Source organism: Theobroma cacao, chromosome 2 (genome assembly GCF_000208745.1).
Source record: "Theobroma cacao cultivar B97-61/B2 chromosome 2, Criollo_cocoa_genome_V2, whole genome shotgun sequence".
NCBI classification, from domain to species: Eukaryota; Viridiplantae; Streptophyta; class Magnoliopsida; order Malvales; family Malvaceae; genus Theobroma; species Theobroma cacao.
Genome location: NC_030851.1, coordinates 24,887,929 through 24,896,000, shown reverse-complemented (window position 1 = coordinate 24,896,000; position 8,072 = coordinate 24,887,929). Strand labels below are relative to the sequence as shown.

The window sequence follows — 8,072 nt, the reverse complement described above, 5'->3', positions numbered from 1 at the left end:
GAGTTTGTAGCGAAATGTCTCACATGCCAACAGATCAAGGCGGAGCATCAAAAACCGTCAGGTACTCTTCAACCTTTACCGATTCCTGAATGGAAGTGGGAACATGTGACTATGGACTTTGTATTGGGTTTGCCGCGGACACAAAGTGGGAAGGATGCTATTTGGGTGATTGTGGATAGATTGACTAAGTCCGCCCATTTCTTGGCTATCCATAGCACGTATTCTATTGAGAGGCTGGCAAGACTTTATATAGATGAGATTGTGAGATTACACGGAGTCCCAGTTTCTATTGTGTCAGATCGAGACCCTCGATTTACTTCTCGATTTTGGCCGAAATTTCAGGAAGCTCTTGGAACTAAATTGAGATTTAGTACTGCCTTTCATCCACAGACAGATGGTCAATCTGAGAGAACTATTCAGACCTTGGAGGATATGTTACGGGCTTGTGTCATTGACTTTATCGGGAGTTGGGACAGACACTTGCCATTGGTGGAGTTTGCTTATAATAACAGTTTTCAGTCTAGTATTGGGATGGCACCATACGAGGCTTTGTATGGAAGGAAATGCCGAACTCCGCTCTGTTGGGATGAAGTAGGTGAGAGGAAATTGGTGAATGTGGAATTGATTGATTTGACAAACGATAAGGTCAAAGTTATCCGAGAGCGATTAAAGACAGCTCAAGATAGGCAGAAGAATTATTCGGATAAACGAAGGAAAGATTTGGAGTTTGAAGTCGACGATAAAGTTTTTCTTAAGGTTTCTCCTTGGAAAGGTAATAATTTGAAATTTCCAAGTATTAAATCTTATTTGATTATACTATTGTGATAATTTGTGGTATTTATTGGATGATGAAAGGTGTGATTCGATTCGCGAAGAGGGGAAAGCTCAATCCAAGATACATTGGACCTTTTCGTATCATTGAAAGGATTGGGCCAGTGGCTTACAGACTTGAATTACCCCCAGAGTTAGATCGAATTCATAATGTCTTCCATGTCTCGATGTTGAAAAAGTATGTTCCCGATCCCTCTCACATTTTAGAGACACCTCCCATTGAGTTGCATGAGGATTTGAAGTTCGAGGTGCAGCCTGTACGTATTCTAGATCGAAAGGATCGAGTGCTAAGGAACAAGAGCATTCCAATGGTGAAAGTATTGTGGAAGAATGCTCGAATGGAGGAGATGACGTGGGAAGTCGAGAGCCAGATGAGAAACCAATATCCACATCTTTTATTCGAATCAGGTAAGTGAAATTTTGAGGTCAAAATTTTATTTTAAGGGGGGTAGTGCTGTAAAGCCCGACCTTATAAAATACTATTCATGACATACATGTGATGATAGCATGATTGCATGCTAGGAGAGTCCCGAAAAATTTACAAAAGTCGGTATTGTACCTAGAGGTACAACAAAGTTTATTTAATCCTCGAACTAGATCAAATAGGAATTTTAAGGTGAGATTAAGAGTTTCACAGTTCATGGATGACTTAAAATGGTAATTTGGAGTTTGAGGATCAATTTGGAGTCAAATCGGAATTTTCACTAACTAGGGGCAAAATGGTCATTTGCCACCTGGGGACAAAATGGGAATTTTAGAAAAGATTTTTTTGACCCCATTTGACTTATTAGAGTATAATTTGACTTATTGAAGTATGATTTGAGGTTTAGAAGTGAAAAATTTTAATTTCGGTATAATTTGGAGTATAGGGGTAAAATGGTAATTTTGCCACCTCAGGGGCAAAATTGTAATTTTCCACCACCAGGATATTTTTTCCAGCACATGGTCTTCCTTTTCTTCATCTTTGACCCTTGACTAAACATGTGGTGGAGATAAAATGTTTAAATTTTTAAAATTTTAAAAACGGGCCAATGACATGATGCCATGTGTCATGCCTTTATTAATTTATTATTTTCCTTTTTAAAAGGCACAAAATCAGCCCATCTTCCACCCCATGGCCGGCCAAACCAGCAAGAAGAGAGAGAAAACAAAAACAAAACCCTAGAGAGAGAAAATCAAAGAAAAAGTGTGAATTTTCAAGGAAATTAAGTGAAAAAGGTGAGTTTTTTCTATTAAGCTTGAGTTTTCTTATTCCCAAGCATTTCTCTTTATTTTCCATGATTAAATTACATGTTTTCATGATGAATTCAATTCTGAAAAAATGGGTTAGGAGAGAGAAAGTTGTTGGATTTATTTGATTTTAATTTATGTTAGTGTTTTTAGTTAGTTTAGCATATTTAGAAACAAAACAACAAGAAAAGAATTTATTTTCTCCCCCAACCATTAATGGCTGAATTTACCATGTAGTGAGTGAGGATGAGTTTGATTTTATTCTAGGAGAATTGGTTAAGGAATAATGAATTATGAGCCTAGAAAAATAATGGGAATTTTCGGAGCAAAAATACGAATTTTTACCCACTAGGGGTATTTTCGTAATTTGCTGTTGGGACTGATAATTTGCACCACACTGAGGGACATTAAGTTAATTTGGGTGCAATTGAGGTATAGAAACTGAAAAGAATTAAATTGGAGTTTAAACGGACCCGTTAGGAATTTAATCGGGTGATAAGACGAATTAGGCCAATACCGGGTTTAGATAGTTACCAGTGCATTTTTGCATTCCATATCATGCATTGGTAGTCTAAATTAGTTTAATTTTGATTTAGTACCAACTTGGTGAAACTCTCGATTTTGTACTGTGTCAAGGTGGTGAGTCCTCCGATAAAGGCAAGGAAATTGCATCCGAGGACCAGTAGACAGAGTGCTTCGAAAGTCTGCATTCTAGACATTGTGAGTAAACTTACTGTCATTTTAATTATCTAGGGTGGTTTTTAGATGCTTTCATGAATTCTATGGAAAAAGGAATTTAAAAAGATAAATTTTCATGTTTTATGAATAAATGAGTTTCAATGAAATTAAATTATAAATTGTTTTGAAATTAATAGTGATTTTGAAAAATAGAGTACACGGAGACTGTTAATTGTGGCAATTTGATTGTTTAAATTAACTGGCTTATGATAAATCGAGCATGATTGGCTAGTTGGCAATTGTATTGAAATGCGAATTGTTTGGTTACCTTGAAAAACTACGAATTACAAAATTGCCATATCATGTTATTGAGTTTTATTATATGGTGGATTATATATTAATTAATCACTGCAGTAGGGGGTTTCTGTGGACCAGCCTTTTAGAGGGGCACGGTAAACCCCATTATATTCTTACCTCGAACGGAGAGGCGCGTAGGGTATCTCCTGGGGTAAAGTTTAGGGTTCACTTCACGCTAAACCACCACGTGAGGGGGAACTCAGCCAACGCCAAGGAACGGCTATGTTTTCAAAACAAAAACATGATTTATGTGAAATGTGAATTTTAATAGCCTTGGCGGTCTCGGTAGGATGCCTCGGCCAAGGTGTCCCCGAGAATGGATTTATGGCACAAGCCTAGATTTTTATGAGATTCATAAGCCTCTTTACGTGTTTTGAACAAAATGTGTTCTAATGCTATAACCCAGTTTATGATGATTTACTTTATTGTCTCCATGTACTCAACTCTAGATGTTTATGATGATGTTTGTTTACTCATTGGGATTTTATAATCTCACCACCCTCCTTTCCACCCATTTCAGGTTCAGTATAGACTGTAGATAGCTGATCTCATCGAGGACTACCATTGGATCTGCATTTTTCAAATCGTAGGTTCACAGTCCTCTTTACTTTTGTTTATTCGGGGGCCCTCTTGTTATTGTAAATTAAATTAAATATTTTGGCTTACTGTATTTCAGTATGTATAAATTTATTTAGCTTTTACGCTATAAAAATTATTCACGTATAACTCTATAAATATTGTTTATAAGAAAATAGAATATTTCCCTTAATATTTTTTTTATTTTCTTATTATATTCAAATAACTGTAATTTCATTTTAAATGAAGATTTTAGACTTTTAAACTCATTTTGAATATGAATTATGTGTTTTGTACTTGTATATTACGTTTTAGCCAGTTTCGAAATTTTTGAGAAAAAATGACCAAAATACCCTTGTGTGGCGAAAATTTTATTTTGATTGTTTTTGATCTAAAATAGTGTATATTCTCTAAAAACTTGATATTTAACAACGATTGCTCACAGGAAAGGAAAGAAATTGATATGTAAGTCTTGCGGGGTTCCGATTGGCATTTCGGATAATGAGTGTCAATCGGGACATCGCGGCGATTGTCATGGGCTTGAGGGAGGTTCTGGGTCATGACAATTCGATTGGTATCAAAGCTTTTGGTTTTAAAGATAAGAGTTTTTGGTTTTAAAGTGGTTTTAAAAATTTACAGTATCAGTGCGGTCCCGGATTAAGTTAGGTTAGGTTGAATGGAATGCATGCATTTTCATATAGAGCCTAAGGTTCCCTAAGCTTGCTCGTTTTCTCTTATAGACTATTATGCCTCCTCAACGCGGACGCCCACCTCTCACTAGATCGGTTAGGAGGGGAAAAGATCGTTCCCAATGTCGTCAGCTAGATGCAGTAGGGGAAGAATTGACCGCGTCTACCATTCGGGCAGCACCTGCTGCTGAGCAGGTCGATAGTCCTCCACATCCTCCACCTCCTCCGCCACTTACTAGTATTCCCGCCATGCCTACTGAGGTAGCACAGGCATTGGCAGCTTTCTTTACCGCAATGGCTGGTGGAGCTCAGATTGGTCAAGTTCCACCTATAGTACCACCAGTTACTCCTTTAGTTCCACCACCGGTACAGGATGTATCCATTTCCAAGAAGCTAAAAGAGGCTAGACAGCTCGGTTGTGTATCTTTCGCGTGTAAGTTGGATGCCACTGTGGCAAAGGACTGGATTAATCAAGTTTCAGAGACTCTCTCTTATATGAGATTAGACATGAAGCTGATGGTGGCTACGAGATTATTAGAGAAGAGGGCTCGTACTTGGTGGAATTCAGTGAAGTCCCGTTCCACTACTCCTCAGACGTGGTCTGATTTTCTCAGGGAATTCGATGGTCAGTATTTCACTTGTTTTCATCATAAAGAAAAGAAGAGAGAATTTCTGAGTTTGAAATAAGGGAATCTAACTGTAGAGGAGTACGAGACTCGTTTTAACGAGTTGATGTTATATGTGTCGGATCTAGTGAAATCTGAGCAAGATCAGGCTAGTTATTTCGAGGAAGGGCTCCGTAATGAGATTAGAAAGCGGATGACAGTGACTAGTAGGGAGCCACATAAGGAGGTGGTACAGATGGCTTTACGGGCTGAGAAATTAGCAACTGAAAATAGGAGGATTCGGACTGAGTTTGCAAAAAGGAGGAATCCTGGTATGTCTTCTAGTCAACCAGTAAAAAGAGGCAAGGACTCACGATTTCAGGGAGTACTACTTCTGTTTTCGTGACATCTCCTCGACCTCCATTTCCACCATCACAATAGAGACCTTCAAGGTTTAGCAGATCTGCTATGAATGATTTTGGGAAGAGTTTTGGAGGTTCTGACCGATGCAAAAATTGTGAGAATTATCATAGTGGGCTATGTAGAGGGCCAACAAGATGTTTCCAATGTGGACAGACGGGTCATATTAGGAGTAATTGCCCACGGTTAGGACGAGCCACGGTAGTTGCATCATCTTCACCAGCTCGCACTGATATGCAGAGGAGAGATTCTTCTGGGTTGCCATCGAGACAGGGAGTGGCCATACGGTCCGGTGTGGAGAGTAATACCCCGGCACATCCACCTTCGAGACCACAGACTTGTACCTCGACAAGAGTTTTCGTTGTGACGGAAGATGAGGTAGGGGTCTAACTTGGAGGAGTGACAGGTACTATGTCTTTATTTGATAAAGATGCTTATATTTTGATAGATTCTGGCTCAGATAGGTCTTATGTGAGCACCACATTTGCATCAATTGCTGATAGAAACCTGTCACCATTAGAGGAAAAAATTATAATTCACACCCCTTTAGGAGAAAAGCTAGTTAGAAACAATTGTTATAGAGATTGTGGGGTAAGGGTAGGCGAGGAAGAATTTAGGGGGGACTTAATCCCTCTAGAGATCCTGGATTTTGATCTAATATTGGGTATGGACTGGTTAACTGCACATCAGGCGAACGTGGATTGTTTTCGAAAGGAAGTTGTTCTTCGAAATTCGGAGGGAGCAGAGATTGCGTTTGTAGGGGAACGTCGAGTATTACCGTCCTGTGTAATCTCGGCCATCAAAGCTTCGAAATTAGTGCAAAAAAGGTATCTGACTTATTTGGCATACGTGATTGATACTTCAAAGGGGGAACCTAAGTTAGAGGATATCTTAATAGTAAGTGAGTTTTCTGATGTATTTTCTGATGATTTACCGGGACTGCCTCCTGATCGAGAGCTTGAGTTCCCTATTGATTTACTTCCGAGTACCGCACTTATTCTATCCCTCCATATAGAATGGCTCCGGCAGAGTTGAAGGAACTAAAAGTCCAGTTGCAAGATTTAGTGGATAAAGGTTTCATTCGCCCTAGCATTTCTCCTTAGGGAGCACCAGTTCTATTTGTCAAGAAGAAGGATGGCACTCTTCGATTGTGTATTGATTACCGTCAGCTGAACCGAGTGACCATCAAGAATAAATATCCTTTACCCCGGATAGATGATCTTTTTGATCAATTACGAGGTGCTATGGTATTCTCTAAGATTGATTTGAGATCTGGGTACTATCAGTTGAGGATTAAGGAGCAGGATGTACCCAAGACTGCTTTCAGGATGCGTTATGGGCATTATGAGTTTTGGTGATGCCGTTTGGTTTGACTAATGCCCCGGCAGTTTTTATGGATCTTATGAACAAGGTGTTACATCCATACTTGGATAAGTTTGTGATAGTATTCATAGATGACATCCTTGTTTATTCGAAGAATGATGATGAACATGCTGTCCATTTGTGCATTGTGTTGCCAACTTTGCGCAAGAGACAACTCTATGCCAAGTTCTCTAAATGTGAATTCTGGTTGAAGGAAGTGGTTTTCTTGGGACATGTGGTGTCTGGAGCTGGAATTTATGTCTATCCCAAGAAGATTGAGGCAATCTTACAATGGGAGCAACCAAGAACGGTAACTGAGATTCGTAGTTTCCTTGGCTTAGCTGGTTATTACCGGAGATTTATTCAGGGATTTTCTTTGATAGCATCTCTTCTGACTCGTTTGACTCGTAAAGGAGTTAAGTATGAGTGGGATGATGTTTGTGAAAATCGATTTCAGGAGCTAAAGAACCGGTTAACCTCCGCTCCCGTCTTAACACTTCCTGTTAATGGAAAAGAATTTATGGTATATAGTGATGCATCTAAGTTGGGATTAGGGTGCGTATTGATGCAAGATGAAAAAGTAATAGCTTATGCTTCCCGACAGTTGAAGAAGCACGAGACGAATTACCCTACTCATGACTTGGAGTTAGTAGCAGTAGTCTTCGCATTGAAGATTTGGAGACATTATTTATATGGTGAGCGTTGTCGGATTTTTACTGAGCATAAAAGCTTGAAATATTTGCTCACCTAGAAAGAGCTTAATTTGAGATAGAGACAATGGTTGGAGTTGATTAAGGATTACGACTTGGTGATTGATTATCATCCGAGAAAGGCAAATGTGGTAGCGGATGCCTTAAGTCGTAAATCTTCATTGTCGTTAGCAACACTTCGGAGTTCTTATTTTTTTATATTACTTGAGATGAAATCTCTAGGGATCCAGTTGAATAATGGTGAGGATGGAACCCTACTTGCTAGTTTCGTTGTGAGACCTTCATTATTGAATCAGATCACAGAATTGCAGAAATCTGATGATTGGTTGAAACAGGAAGTTCAAAAGCTGCAAGATGGAGAAACTAGTGAGTTTAGACTCAGCGATGATGGTACTTTAATGCTTAAAGACCGAATTTGTGTCCCTAAGGATGATCAGTTGAGATGAGCTATTTTGGAGGAAGCTCATTCTTCCGCCTATGCTTTACAACCCGAAAGCACCAAGATGTATCGGACTATTAAAGAAAGTTATTGGTGGGCGGGTATGAAACGAGACATAGCAGAGTTTGTAGCGAAATGTCTCACATGCCAACAGATCAAGGCGGAGCATCAAAAA

The 8,072-nt window shown here is 39.1% G+C and overlaps 1 pseudogene; it reads left to right on the top strand.

Annotated features, from left to right (window-relative positions):
* LOC108660680 lies at positions 4,611 to 6,947 on the top strand (annotated as a pseudogene).